The following is a 16,000-nucleotide window of genomic DNA, read 5'->3' on the forward strand; positions in this document are numbered from 1 at the left end:
TCTTATTGCCCTGTTATATTCAACCATTTTAATAATTTATCAATTGACGTTGACATTTTTTTTATATTACGAGTATTGATCTTGGAAAGAGAGATCCGACAATATTAGTGTTTCCTTAAATTTTAATGTCTCTGTTACGCATTGTGATTATTGCAGAAAAAGCTTCATTTATCTATCGCGTATTGGTTTTATTTCTCGTTTTAATGCGGTACCACATTTAGTCCGATAGACGAACTGTACATATCAGTTTTCGTATAAACGTTATAGTCGAAATTCTGGCGGACAGTAACTGTCCGGGACTTTAAAACTAGTTAAAACTTGTCCGACGAGGACAAGAAATACGAGCCGTTAAACGGAGTCGTTCGTTCAAATTGCAACCGCGGATATCTAGCTAATTTTGTCCGCGGTAAATGTGTTATAGGCCGTTATTAATTTATCGCTGCTATAACGGAGCTCGATCTGAACAGCTGTATGGCGGAACTACCATTACGATGGCCTTCTCACCCCGAATTTTAATTACGAACCGATGTTGTTCACTTTAACGATGTTATGCACCAAATCTATGAATATAGTTCATTGCCTTTGTAATGCTTTCAAATCGATTGTCGGAGAAATCATAAACAATGTAATACTCGATAGAATCAATCTTCAAATGTGAAAATATCTCATAATTTCGTGTTTCATTATCGGCGATTGATAAGAATGAAAAGATTATAGTCATGCACTTTTTATAACGATTTAGCATCTTTGTGATAAACTGGAAACAGATACTTTGAAGTTTGTATCTTTAGTTAGGTTTTATTAAACTATTATATATGTTTTAAGATAAATTTTTGGACTTTGTGGAAAAAAATTTGATATGTTAAAAACAGTAACATAAAAATATTAATTTTATATACAATATAATCCAGGAAAATATATAAAAAAGTAAAAAGCTATATAATTTTCCTTGAGAATAAAATTTAGCCAAAACAATAAACATATAACTTTTTCTATAATGGTAATATATGCTTTATGAAAATAATCAGAAAAGATAGAAATATAGAAAATTTCTATATTTCTATCTAATTCTATTTTCTTTTTCAAAACATGGATTACAATATTTTTCTTAAATTATCAGCTTTAACAAAAAGAAAAAGTTATATGTTTATTGTTTTGGCTAAATTTTATTCTTAAGGAAAATTATATAGCTTTTTACTTTTTTATATATTTTCCTGGATTATATTGTATATAAAATTAATATTTTTATGTTACTGTTTTTAACAGATTTTTAATTATACGTAAATATATATAAGTATACAAATAATTATAAGTATTATATATACATATATATATATATATATATACATATATATATATATATATACTCATAATAATAGCATTTTATAACTATTTATGGCATGCCGTGTAGCATATTTATGATCATAACAGGAAAATGCGTTTCCTATTATTTGAACTCGAGATACATTTTGTTTTATACAACTTTGCAAGCCGATGAAAAGGCGAGCACGCAAAAGAACATCAGGTTCTCGTATTTACAGTTCGCTTGCACCCTCGCCACTTGAGGGGTAGAGGGGTGACTATATCACATTAAGTGAATACTCGAGGCGGATATAAACGCGGCTTTTGTCTCTTATGAGTTTTCATGCTGCTTACTTCGAGATCAAACGATCGAACGAAAGGGAGCAAGCAAAAAATTATAATAAAGCTTTATCGTTGCATGACAAAAAAACCTCCCCTGGAATAAACTTGTCGTTAAGTTTTAGTTAATTTTTATGTGACATGTTTTAAAAAATACAATGTACTACTATTTTTGCAACATATTATTAAAAAGAAGTAAAATTTATTTAATTTTTTAATAATTGTCTAAAATTTAATTAATCGAATTATTTGTGCAAATTAATTAAAAAATTAGAAATGAAAGATGATTTAATTTGTAAATATTTATGAAATACATATGTATATAAAATAAAATTTAAATTTATTTAATTTTACTTTATTTCATCTTTTATATTTTGATCTATTTTAATATTCAATTATCAGTTATTCTATATTTTAATTATGCGAATAAATAAAAAAATAAATTAATTTTTATTATTTTTCTGAAGAAAAATTTTCAAATTAGAAATATTCATACAAAATATATCCGTATAGACTAAATTATTTTATTTAAACATTAAAAATTACATAATTTTAAATTATTTTTAACATACATAAATTGAATTTTTTAATAATAATTTACAGATAATTGGCCTATGTATAATTTTAATGAAAAAATTTTCAATGATAGTTAAAATTTACATTTTATTTAATAAATTGACTTAAGATACACAGAATCCTGTTTTTTATTTTGTGTGCTGTCGATATTTAATAGCATGTTGCGAAACACGTTATATGATAAAAGTTTTTTTTGACAGCTATTGTTGGTTATATTATATATGTAGATATATATAGAATCAATAAAACGTACATTTTTTTGTGCTAGGCATCATTTGATCTTTTTTTTTTATAACAAATGTTTGAATAGCGATGAGAATAAAGCAGGTAAACAGATCCAACTTTTTTCCACGTAACATAAGCGGTGTAACGTAAACAGGACTATTGAATCTATCAAAATGACTAGATCTAGTCAAGTTTTTCTATTCATTATTTCATGCTTTGTTACAGCCGTGCACAAATTTAGATTAAGCATATTTTACATTCGATGTTGTACTTGTATATGAACTTTAAAACATACAATGATTAATTTCTATAAAGTTTTCATCTCGATTTACATTAAAAAAAAGGATTGGGCTATAAATTTGTGGTATAATTATCATTTGAGGAGACATCTGATTGCACAGTATCATTTTTGCATTACTTGAAATTGAGATAGAAAGGAAAATAGTTTTAACGCACTCATGCAACATAATCTTTTTTACGATACTTAAATTCATATATTTTTCATAGCATGTCTCGACACGCTCCTGTAAACCTATTCAATCTGTTTTTTGGTGTATCTTAAATGCGCGTGAAAAAGTTATATTTTATCACTGATATTGCTATTTGGCTCAGCAAGGCGAAGTTGCTTCATCCTATTAAAAAAAAACTACGTTCAAAAATCGATTTGTCCTTCGACACAAAATCAAATTTCATCATCGCTCGACATTTACGTTGCAAGTAATTTTCTTTTTCATCGATCTCCCTTTGGTTTAATAATATTTTGGTCAGCAACGGAGCAATAATTCACGTTAATTGCCTGCACAGAACAACTTTGTTGTTTTTTGACATCCCTTTACGAGTATATAAAATAGTGTTGTATTATATTTGATAGACATGTTGTGACAATCAATAATTCGAAATACTAGAATTTTTTAAATGTATTGTTTTTAATATTGTTTTATCGTGAACCAAAAGATGATCATTCATCCCACTGCTTTAGAAAATAAAATTTCTCAACAATAAATTTTTCTTTTAGCCATTTTTGACAAACAGTTTCATTTATCACGAATAATGCTCCGCTTTTTTAGTACGATTTTATCATTTATTTGATTTTACGTTTCAGATTCTTACACATGAATTTTCAAGGAAAGTGTTATGTATTATTACGAATATGCTCCTAAATTAAATGATGAAAAATAAGAAATGCAATTACATATAAAGTCAATTGTAAAAATTGTACACCATTTTTTATTTAGTTCTGAGACTAAATAATATAGAAACTTAATATAATGACGTTTGTCGAAACCGAAGATTAATATAATTAATGAATGTGGTTGCTCTTAATGATGCTCGACGCTTTTTTTTCTCGAGCGTCTGCCGACGTTGAATGTCAATGACCATAACCATCCCTCCAATATCTTCTACCCACCGCCGACATTGAAAAGGAACGAATCATTAAAGCATTTTTATTGATGGGAATAGTGGAGTTGCAGTTGAAGCAAAATTCTTCAGTCTAGACATCGCCAAAGAGAGAGTGCGCAGAAGCCGGCGGAAGCATTCAGATTGTATCTAGAAAGAGACGGAACGATAGAAGGAATAAGAGAGAAAAAGGCAGTGGATTGATCGGTTAAAATTTTCCTACTTTTTTTGAGCTTTCTTCCTTCTCTTTCTTCTTCTTGACCTCATACTTTAGTTTTTCTATGCGATTTCAATCTTGTGTATTTCTAGCAAGATTTCTAGTTATGCAAGATGTTCTCTGAGTTCAAAGATTTAACGATTCTTTTTAACGACGAAAAATCCTCATATTAAGTAAATATTACTGTCACAGATATTTTTTTATTAGAAACTAAAAACCGTTTAAATAAAAAATCTAATTTTCCAACGAAACATCTTTTTGTCACTCAGCTATTTTTATTTAAATTAACAAAAGTTATTTTAATTAATTTTATATTACAGTATTTTTTCAGTTTCGCGTATAAATTCATGTTGTTTTATCGCATTGTAAAACTCATTATTAATAATTGTAACGTTTTTGTATAATCGCTTTTTTCTGGAGATTGTGCCAAAACATTATAAAAAACTTAATTAATACTGTGTCTTATATAGCGATTAGAGAAACTGGAAGTCATTATTATAATTTAGATAGTGTGAGGTAAGCGAACATTATAAAATGACAAGAATGTAATGCAATCGATTTCTCTATGCTGCAACTGTGCTACTATATTCTAGCCCTGTCTTAAGACTGTCGTAATCCACTGTTCAATAGATTTATTAGATTTCAAGTTGCTCTCTGTACCAGCAATCACTGGTCCACCAATCGTCTGCAATCGAATGCTTTCACCAATCGTCTTTGCATTAATACTAGAATTGATTGGAGTGATCATTGTGGTAAAGGATAAAGATAACAATTCATTGAAGGAAAATTATGATTATTGAAAAGATCAGAATCTTTAAAATGATTTACACACATCATAAAAAAATTAATATTATCATTGCAATATTATTCAATAGCTATTGAAAGTTTATAGAATATGAATGATTAATTAACATTTTAATATAACAGTGTCCTATTTATCTCAACTAATGTTTCATTTATCGATCCTTGATGTTTTTAATTTTAATTGCTCTTATTATTTCATTATCTAATTACACAATAATTACGAAACGATTGATTTTAATTACAAAATTTATTAGTGTCAATATCAGATAACAATAAATGAAATATACTCAGAAACTGTATGACGCAAGCATATGCAATTTGTAAGAGGACTTATCAGAAATGTTATCGGAAAGAAGAGCAGTGCATGGCATTGTAAAGATACATAACAATGCAGACGGTAATTTTCGCGACGACGCGAACAAGTTTCCAGGGATGGCAAACTCTTCAAGTTCGTTTGAGCACGTCGAGCACGTTGTCCATTTTCTCGCCGGCTTCTTCTCTCAAACAATGTCATCTCGCCATTATTATATTCTCGTGCGGAATCTCGATCGCGCTCTCGGTGGGCCAATCGCACGCCCTTTATCGATCACTGTCGATGGAAACGTAGAGCGATTCTGAGCACCGCGACACAATGGCCGTCGCCTTTGGAAGTTCAAGCGTTGCCGCACTTAAAGCTACGCGCATTTCCGACCGACATGTCGAAGTGCACCACCCGTTCCATCGAGCGTGTGTCAAACGTTAGAGCAGGTTACCCCCGGATGCCAATTTAGAGCCTGATAAATCAGGTCTAATAGGAAGTAAGGTAAAATAAGATATTTACGATGAGATCTTTATGCTTTTGTTTCCACGCTGAAATTGCGATTGGTTTGAATCATTAATAAACGGTAGAAGTAAGAATAAGTTAGTTACGTTCGTTTCAGTCTTTGCGTTTTTCTTTAGAAAGAAGATTGTTTGTAAGGTAAAATGAGATATTTTTATCGAATATACATACAGCAGTATATATTCCGCAATAATTTTCTTTTAATTGTTCTTTACTATGTAAATAATAAGATGGAAGAAATGAATTTAATAAAATTGAACCACTAATTATTCATCTTTGAATTAAGTATATCTTTTATATTTAAAAATGTTTCTTATAAAATTGTTTGCAACTTAGGATTACTGATTATTTTTTATTTATTTACAAGTTAATTATTTTACATTTTATATTATATTTAATTATATTTTAATTATATTTTGGTATATTTTTTTATATACATTTACAAATAAATATATATATTATAATAAATTTTTATTAAAAGTTTTGTAAAGATTGTGGATGGAAAAATAATTATTAAAAAAAGTAAATATCTCTAAAAATGACTAATATTGAAAACATAAGATAATGGAGTTCGTAGCAAACTGGTTGCACAAAATCGATTTATCTCGACTGTCTCGTTCCACATGTATTATAGCGTTTGACATTGATACATCGGGGCGAAGTATCAATTGCGGTTAGCGTTGCGGTACAGCCTTGCACTTGTGAGTAATTTTGCAATTGAGAATCATGCGGTCCATACGAGGATAGTGTATTGCTCGCATCCTATCCGACGTACTTGCACATGTAGATATCCTGTTGGGATATATTAGACGGATCACGATATACCGGCTTACTTTTCGATGTTTCGATTTACATCTTTCAGTATTGACTGTCGACGCTGTGGCATCAATTTTACCATGAGTACGAGCTCGCGTAAATTGCATCTTCTCTCTCCCCCCTCGCGACGTAGTTTTCCTTCACCTTCATCCAATATCGCAAATATATACCGGCATCAGCGTTGCGCTAAAGGAAAAGGAAATGGATTCTAAGCGCGTCGTCGATATTGTATACAAAAGAAAATGAGATTCAGAGAAATAGACCTTCTTGTTTTTGTTTTCATGCTGAAATTGCAATTGGCGTTTGAATCATTAATGAACCGGTAGAAGAAAGAATAAGTTAGTTACATTCATTTCAGCGAAGAGCGTTTGTCTTTAGAAAGAAGATTGCTTGTAATTATTAATGATTGAAAAGTTTCTTTATCAGATTCTTTTCTCTTTTACACACAGCAGTTAGTTTCTCTACCAGTTTTCTATCTATTAGTTTCTTTATTTATTTATAATGCTCCTTGCCATTTTGTTGTTTTATACATACATGTATAACTGCGAATTACATTATTCATTATTTCTAACGAATCTAATTGGCTAAGGCTAGGTTAAATTATTTAGTGCGATTGAATTAACTTCTTTATTATAGATAATATAAAAATACATGATATATTAACTTATATACATATAAAAAATTAACTTATATACATATATTATATATATATTATACATTAGATAATATGCGAATTTACATTAAAATTTACAAATTTTCAATAAATTTTCGTTTATTCACCGTTTAATTTTCTCTGCGTAATACGGCTTTTCGTCAAAATCCGTTCTACTAGTCGTCTTAATTGGAAGCGTTTTCAATTCCACTCGATCTCATTCCCCCTGACGACGATTTCCGTGGAAAATAAGTACGCTCTGGCTGGACCGGTCTGTCTCGTGTCTGCAAGAGGAGAGCTGAGTAATCAGCCTCATTGATCCGACTCCTCGGTGCAATGACTCTCTCTCTGCAGTTGCGGTGTACGCGCGCGCGAACATGCGTACGTGTGCGTGCACGCCAGACGCATGTACACATGGAAACCGTATTCGCAAAAAACCTGGGAAGAAATAAATCTTATGGCTTTCCGTTACGAAATCTTGGTAAGAGTGTCACATGATGCAGGAAATAGAATTTTTCTTCTTTCTAGAACTTCTGATATAAAGTTAAGAAATCCTTACAAATTAAATCTTATTAATTGTTTAATTGAATCCTTTTTATTTTGTACTTGAATTAGAAATGATATAAATCATTTTTTTTTTACAGATACAGATTTTTATATTTTTTTATTTTCATACGGCTAAAACAAAGTTATTTACTTACGCAACATCAAAACTCAGTTCAGAGAGGATAAAGATGAAAAGTAATGAAAAAGGTGAAAGAATAAAAGAAATTACAGTAAAAAGAAATATTACTTCTGACTCATAAAAAGAATAAAGATAAATGGAAACTATGAAGTTCACAGCGTATCAAGGAACTCGTAAGAAATATTCATGAGGGATTTTACCGCCACTTCGTGTCCGTTTTACGATTATAAACATAAACGCAGCGATTGTAATTAACACAGATTTTTTTTTCTTTATGCGTAGTAAATTTAATCTTAATGAAAAAGTCAAAATATTAACCTTAATTAACCACAGAAATTTAGCAAATAATGTACAAATAGATTATTGATTGCAAATAATTGTATAATACTCTAATAGCATATTTTTAATTAGAGATAATAATTATAACAATTAAAATTGAAAATTGTAATATAAAAATTAGATGTTATGTTATATAATATATATGAAATAATTATCAAATTATAAACGCATCGGATCAATGATCGTACAATTTTTGCATATCTATTATATATTATAACTTGCATATCAATTTGTCATTGAATTTCATAATTTAGATGAAATTCATTTTTATCGGTCATCTTACTTTATTCTCTTTTTGTAGATACTATAAACTGTCAATTAATATTGACAAATTAATTACTAATAACAAATTTTGATTATTACATGTAAATTATTTTATTTTTCTTTAAATGAAAATTTGAATTCATCAATTATTATGTATTGTTTAATTCTTTAAAAAATTATGAAACTACATATTAAATATAAATTTTTAAAGAGTAAAGCTTTGATTGTGGAAAATAGAAATAAATTTATTACTCTTTTATATGTTGTGAGTAATAAAAGTGTTAATTTATAATCAAGAAATTAAAATAATTTGTTAGGTTCCTTCCAGTAACTCAATCATTTTTTCCATTTGTTAAAATCATGACAATATTTATTAAAATATTTTATTATAACACTTTTATTTATTTTAGAATGTAAAAATATATAATAAAAGTAATAATTAATTTACATAAATATTTTTTTGTTTAAAATAAAAATTAATTTTAAAAAATAAATGTTAAGTTTAATATGCAACAACAGGCGTTTATTAATTTTACGAAGAGAAAAAGGAAAAATTGATGTTTGTTTAAGTGTTTGGTAACGGTAAAATAAATCAATTGATTGGCATACTGTTGTACAGGATGCAGTATTATTGTCATTCACGCACTGACACTCGAACGAATAGGTCGCTTCACGAGCTGCTCTGTGTGCTTTCACATTGTTATCTTTCAAAACGTGATTATTCGCTATAAACGAATGCAGCTGTCAGCTCGTATTAATTTTTTCTTGTAATTAGCCCTAATCGAAGTTTCGAAATTTTCTCAACTGATATTCTCAAAAATTTAGTATACTTTAAATTAATGTATTTTTTTGCTTAACGTAATTGAACGATTTTTTTCACTTTGCAGATCAAAATCCGAAGAATGTAATTTAAAATTATATAAGATGTGAAAAATTTTTTAATAAATATGATAAAAATTTATTATAAAATTTATTATTAAAACATGTTCATTATAAATAATTTTTTATAGCATAACTGAATAAAATGTCTGGATCCACTGAACTCGCGAGTATCGATTTAAAAGATTCTTAAGAATGTCGACAATATTTTACTAAAACAAATACACTGCAAAAATTATTTATTTCGCATCGAAGTGATAAAAAGTCATGATTATTAAATACTGCAGCTTCGTAATATTGACTTATGTTAATTGTCTTTCCAATGACATTCGAATTTAAATAGGTATATTTCGCAGCGCGTATTAAGCTCATTCTACAATTACGTAAGCGTAGTTGTAAATGATTGTATTTGTAAGAATTGATCAATCATAGTTGAAGAGAATACTTGAGTGTGATTAGTTTTAATTTTTACAAATATAACCACTTACAACTACGCTTATGCAATTGTAGAATGAGTTTTAATCCTTTTGTTATTTTATGTATAATTTTCAGATTAAGAACGTAAAGTAATACGCAAATTATTAGTAGGGATGATATTAATGGTCAAACTGTGTCTATATATAATAACGAATTCGATTGGACGTATTAATGCGCACTAGTGCTTATTAAAGCCATTGTATATCAATTTAATCTGTGTAAAAATAAAATGCAAATATTTTGAATTATAAAATACAGATTTTACTTAACAGCAACAATAAAATATATTGAAAATTTCATAGTTTAATCCGTTTTTATGTTTATATCAAACATTCTCTAAATCTTGGAGTGGAATCTTACTCCAAAAGAAAATTGAGCCAGTTTTGAAAAAAGAGTGAAAATATTTTTACTTTTGAACAAGAGTGACAGATTTTCACTCTTTAGGAATAAGATTTCGTTCTCTTGAAGTAAAAGATTTTACTCTTTTGGAGTGAATCTTAGTCCAAAAGAGTAAAATTCTAAAAAAAAGTGAAAATCTGCCACTCTTATTCAAGAAAAGTTTTTACTCTTTTTTTCAAAATTTTAATTTTCATTCTTAAAGATTTAGAGTATATTTTTACATTAATTTGTTTTAATATGCATTAGTGCGTACTAAGTATATCCAATTAATCGAATTCGTTATAATTTTTTAAATCATTACGTTAAATCGTAAAAAATTGAATATACTTGGCGTCAAAGAAAATCTCGCAAAGTATTAAATATAACGGTCAGTCACTACTACGACGCGACTTGATTATAGGGTGTTAACGGTCGTGTTTACGTAAGGTTGCTTTGTTATCATTCACGCCACGGAGAGATTCAAGCAAATACGGGGTGAGTTGGTTAGTGTAACGACACATTATTCTGTGCAGTATTGTCGTGACAAGTGGTATGGGATGGTAAACGCAATTATTTCTTGCAATAGTTATGGTATTTTATCAATCGTCAGTTTGTTTAAAGGTGAGACTTTTTTGTAGGTTTATTAAGACAACTGCTACGTGTCGAAGAGTATTTTAGTACGTAGTTATTCCTGATATCGTTATCGAACGATTAGTAATCTCTCGTTATTATATGGCACGTAAAGAAGTCAAGGTAAAAGTTATCACACTACGCAATTTATTTACTCAAAGTTGGAATAAAAGTGGAAAGGAGTTGTAGATTATACATTGTCATTTTGTTATCTAAGATATCTTAAGATATCTTGGATGATAATCATTTTTATGTTGGGCAGATTTTTAATTTCGTGCGATATTTCGTTATATAATAAAACATATAAGCGTGCAATTAATTTCACGATCCAAAGAATGCATTTTGTAATTAACTATCTTTTCGCGAATGAATTTTGTGTGAGTGCCATGCAAGAATCAACTAAGGAATTTGAGAGTGAGAAGACTTTGGAAACATCAGTAATCATGGAGTGAGATAATTTATTGTTTCAAATTTCTTTATGAAATTAATTTATAATCATAATTATTTTATACATGCAACAATTATTTTTTTAACATTTATTTTGAGAATTATTATTAGTTCACTTTATGTATTACTGAAAAGTATATCAGGTATTTGATACATCCAGATATGTGCAAGTTATAATGGTATAAAAATTTATAAATAAATTTGATATCTTATTGATTTATTGTTTTACAATGAGTAGGGTAGAACTGATTAAAGTTGATATCTAATTATAAAATGCAGTTTTGGTTAAAAAACATTAGGTACCTATATTTTTTGTATTTATCCGAAATTCTTTTATCTGCATTTCCTATTGATTACCGACATTATGCATAAATTTAAAAGATTCTTGAAAAGGATAATTTACATCAAGTGTTACAAATCATTTTTGCAGCAAAAATTTTAAATAATGGTCAATAAAATGCTTGATATTTTTGACTAAATCTATATATAAAGTTTTTTGATTTTATATAAGATATGCATATGAAAATATATTAATAATAAAAGTATATTAATAATATCAATTCTCATTTTTTAATTTCATTATCAAATAAATCAGCAAAATTTTCGAGAGTTATTTTTTATATAAATAGAAAAATAGGGGAGAAAAGTAAAGAAAATCAAAGAAACATAAAATAAAAATATAATAAGTAAAGTATTGACGTTTGCAGAATATGAAGTAGTTTTCATTTGAATTTCTTCTTGATGTCTAGATTTTATATACATGCCAAACATCGGAAAATAAAATATACATATGTATTAATTTAAAGTAAAAAATAACATATGTAAAAATAAATTAATATCTAAAATTCATGTTAGAAAAAAATTATTAATATTTGTTGTATTATATATATTACTTTAATTTTGTTTCTTGTTCCTAAATATTTTCAAAATAAAATTTGAAATCTGTATTTGGTCTATTTATATTTTTTTAACATTAAATATTGTACAAATAGCTATAAGTGAGCAATATATTTATGATCATGATGCGATTAATAATTTTAATTATTAATTGGATTTATTCTTATAAGCTAATTTTTTATTCTCATCTCTTATAGCATTTATTTATTTTTTAATTTAATTCTTGATTTTATTTACTTAAATTTGCATGTAATAGTCAAAATATTTTATTAATAATCAACTTTATAATAATTGGCTGCGTTTAATATAATTAGTTTATACATTTATACATTGACATTATTAAATTTATAGTGTTAAATTTAACTACACAAATAATTGATTGTTATACACAGTAAGATTATATGTATAGATCAAAAAACAAAATTAAGTAGTAGAAATTAATATTTATCTAAATTATGCAAATTGATAACAAATTGGTAAGCTTGTAAAAGTGTAGTTATGAAGTTGAGTACGCAAATTTCATGCGCTGCCATAAACCAATTTTGATCGCTTTTTGAAGTTCAGAAACTTCAATATTTCCATGTTGAAACTTTACTTTTTTTTAGTTAATCTATAAAATGTATTTTTTAAATATTAAACAATGTTTGTTGAATATTTTATGTAGTTCGCTGGAGAATTTGCTGCACGATTTTAAACGTAGTAATATTTGAAAGTAAATAATCCATACTACATATAAATTCAGAGCGATTCTATTTAATTTCAAATACGCGAATTTCACATTTCAATTTGTATTTAATCGTAAATTTAGCTTTGAAATATAAATATTTGCAAGTCCGCGTTTTGAATAGTTCGATATATAAAAAATACTTTTACTTTGTTGACACTGTTATAAATGTAAGTTATTTGAGTTATAATTATTAATGTGGAGAATTACATTGAAACATTCGATAATTAATTTTTCTGTTAATAGCAACATGTGTTATTTTTCTATGAATATTTTTTTAATTTTATAGACAACACGCTTATTTAAAAATAAGATATAAGATATAGATCTTAAAGATATTTTTATTAGACATTTTTATTTTTACAAAAGCTGTCTTAGTAACGTCTTATTAATTACATATTCCGATTTTTGGATTTTATACTATTTGAATATTATATTATAGCAAAAACAAATTTCTTTAATCGTCAACACTAATTATGTATCTTAATTAGAACATACTATTTTTTGTCATAAGGATTATGAATGGTTTTTATTTAACATATTCTCGTACAAAATGTTTAAATTTCGTTTTACGTAGGAATTATGTAATTTCTTGAGGACAGGGATCTTGTCGATCGTTACCGGTTAATATTTCATAACCACAGTGAATGATTTCTACTATATTAATGAATTATCCGGGAAAGATAGAGAAGAAGAGTGCTATTAATCATTTAAATTGCCATTCCCTTTAATCCGCCCGTAGACGCTCGTCTGCGACAAAAATATAATCGGTCTGAGTTACGAGCATAATGCATTCCACCGCGAGTAATCGTTTGACCCACCTCATATAATTCATTACGTCATATTTCATGCCTCACATACGTATCTTGTGCATGGGGTTACCTCTAGTCAGGATGATCATGTTCTTTGTAAAAGTTTCGAGCAAGTTTCTTGCTCGTTTTATTCTCGGTTCTATCGATCTTGAAACGAAAATCGTGGAGAGGCGAACATTATTCGATGTAGCTACAAGGTACGCGGACTTGTAAAATGAGGTATGAGCTGTTCCAACACACTTATATACACACATATGTTCCTCATCTATTACTAATAACTTTATAAAATATTATTGATTACATTATTTATGGTTATAACAATATTGTGTAATATTATGAAGAATTTTCACTTTTAAAATATAGAGATGTGATGTGATTATTATATAAATAATTTTAACACAATTACTTACAAATGTAGACATAAGAATACGAAATTATATATAAACATTAAATATTTGCTTTTGAATATTTATTATATTATCGCATTTAATATTGAATATTAAAAACGTATCTGAAATGTATCTGAAATTGAAAAAGCAGTGATTATTTTAAAGCATCTTTATCACTACAGTATGTTTTAAAAAATTGATTTTGAACAATGGATAAATTACGATTTAGCCGTGACAATGGCAGTGCGTACCATGTTGTCGGATTAAGACATTTTCGAGTCGTAAAGTGACGAACGACTTCTTCTCACGGGTTTAATGACTCGTTGATCTGCATAATGTGGATGGTCGGCCATGCCATAATTCAAAGAGGTCGGAGATAAGCGCGTTTATCGACAAAACCGAGGGAGATTCACCTCGGATAGGTGCCTTCAATTACTTGATGCAGCACCCTCGACGTGGCGAAATTTCACGGCGGTTGAAAGGAGTCGTCTTTTATCCTTCTTTTCAGGCTACATTGTGTTCCTCTACCATTCTCCATCGTCATCACGATACTCATCTCTTTTTCCTTTATCTTGATCCTATACGGCGGTAATGTCGAAATATGCGGTTTAAGGGTAAACCGCGTAATTATTGGATAACGAAAGTAATTGGGACGAGATTTTTTCTTCTTCCTCTTCTTTTTTCAGAGTTTAGGAACTCATTTTGTACTTTTTAACTTCCATTTTCATGATAGAAATTTAGCTCGTGCATTTTTAGACAAGCGCTTTTATAACGAAAATTTAGTAGATATATTCTAGTATATAATAACTACGCATCTATAATTATGTATATGTGTATTGATTCATAAAAATTTTCAAATGCTTTTGGAATGAGAGAGAATAAGTCAACTTTACAAACATATAAAGCTGACTTACCCGCTATGCGAAATAAGCAATAAAATATTGGTATTATTGTATAAGAAAAGTAAATATTAAGATGGAATCACACGACGCTCGATTTCTTAAATAATAACATGTATGCAGTCATGCTTGTTCTGATGTATGCTAGAATTCATTTATAGATTGAACAAATGCTGTATAATTGTACATATATGATTTTTATTTTTATTATGGTTTACTTCATAGCTTATTTTTTGCATACACCAATCAAAAGAAATAATTGTAATTTTATAGCTATTTGTCAAACGTCAGACTTGTGCATCAAAGCAAACGTAGCAATATTGTATGTATGTATGCGTGCTTATCATTCAAGAAATTGAGCATTATGTTATTCTTTCATCTTTAGGGAATTAATGAATATTAGATAAAATATTAATATTAAATTAAAATTAATTTTTAAAGAGAATAGAATAGAAAGTTTTAAAAGCAAGAAATCTTAATCAGAATTAAATTAAAATTAAATTTTGTATAAAATCATTACCATTTTACAAAAACGCTTGTTATTTTCCCATTCTAAATTTCTACTCATTTATTCAATCTCTCATTAAAAAAACAACAACAAATATTTGATGTGCTGAAAGTGCGGCGTATTTTTTAATTTCCCGTTTTAATTTCTTTCTTTTCTCGTACAGTTATATTTTGGCATTTACAGCATCGACATGGCGGCGTGATGTGAGAATTCCTTTCGAGTTATCAGCTAGCGAAATCCTCTTTCCGCATATTTTGCCAGGATAGACGACACCTGTTCTGATTCGTCAGAATAAATCTCGCGTTCACTCGTTATAGATTATATGGTATCCTCGCGATTTTATATTATATTCAGCGGCAGTTAAGCATACATTTTCGACAATTATGCTTGATTGTATGTATTATTATTTAGCAAAAACATTTCACATTGCTACATTTTGCAGTAATCTGATAATTGTATAGTTTTACAACGAATAACAAATTTTACGTTCGTGTTATAATCAATGCCTGTTTTTTTTCACAGA

General features: G+C 28.1%; 1 protein-coding gene across 5 annotated transcripts in view; it reads left to right on the forward strand.

Moving 5' to 3' along the window:
* Nucleotides 1–16,000, forward strand: part of LOC105149511 (furin-like protease 1) — a 255,160-nt gene that overhangs the window by 18,907 nt on the left and 220,253 nt on the right. The window lies entirely within an intron of this gene.

This window comes from Acromyrmex echinatior, chromosome 13 (assembly GCF_024713525.1).
Source record: "Acromyrmex echinatior isolate Ae372 chromosome 13, ASM2471352v2, whole genome shotgun sequence".
NCBI lineage: Eukaryota > Metazoa > Arthropoda > Insecta > Hymenoptera > Formicidae > Acromyrmex > Acromyrmex echinatior.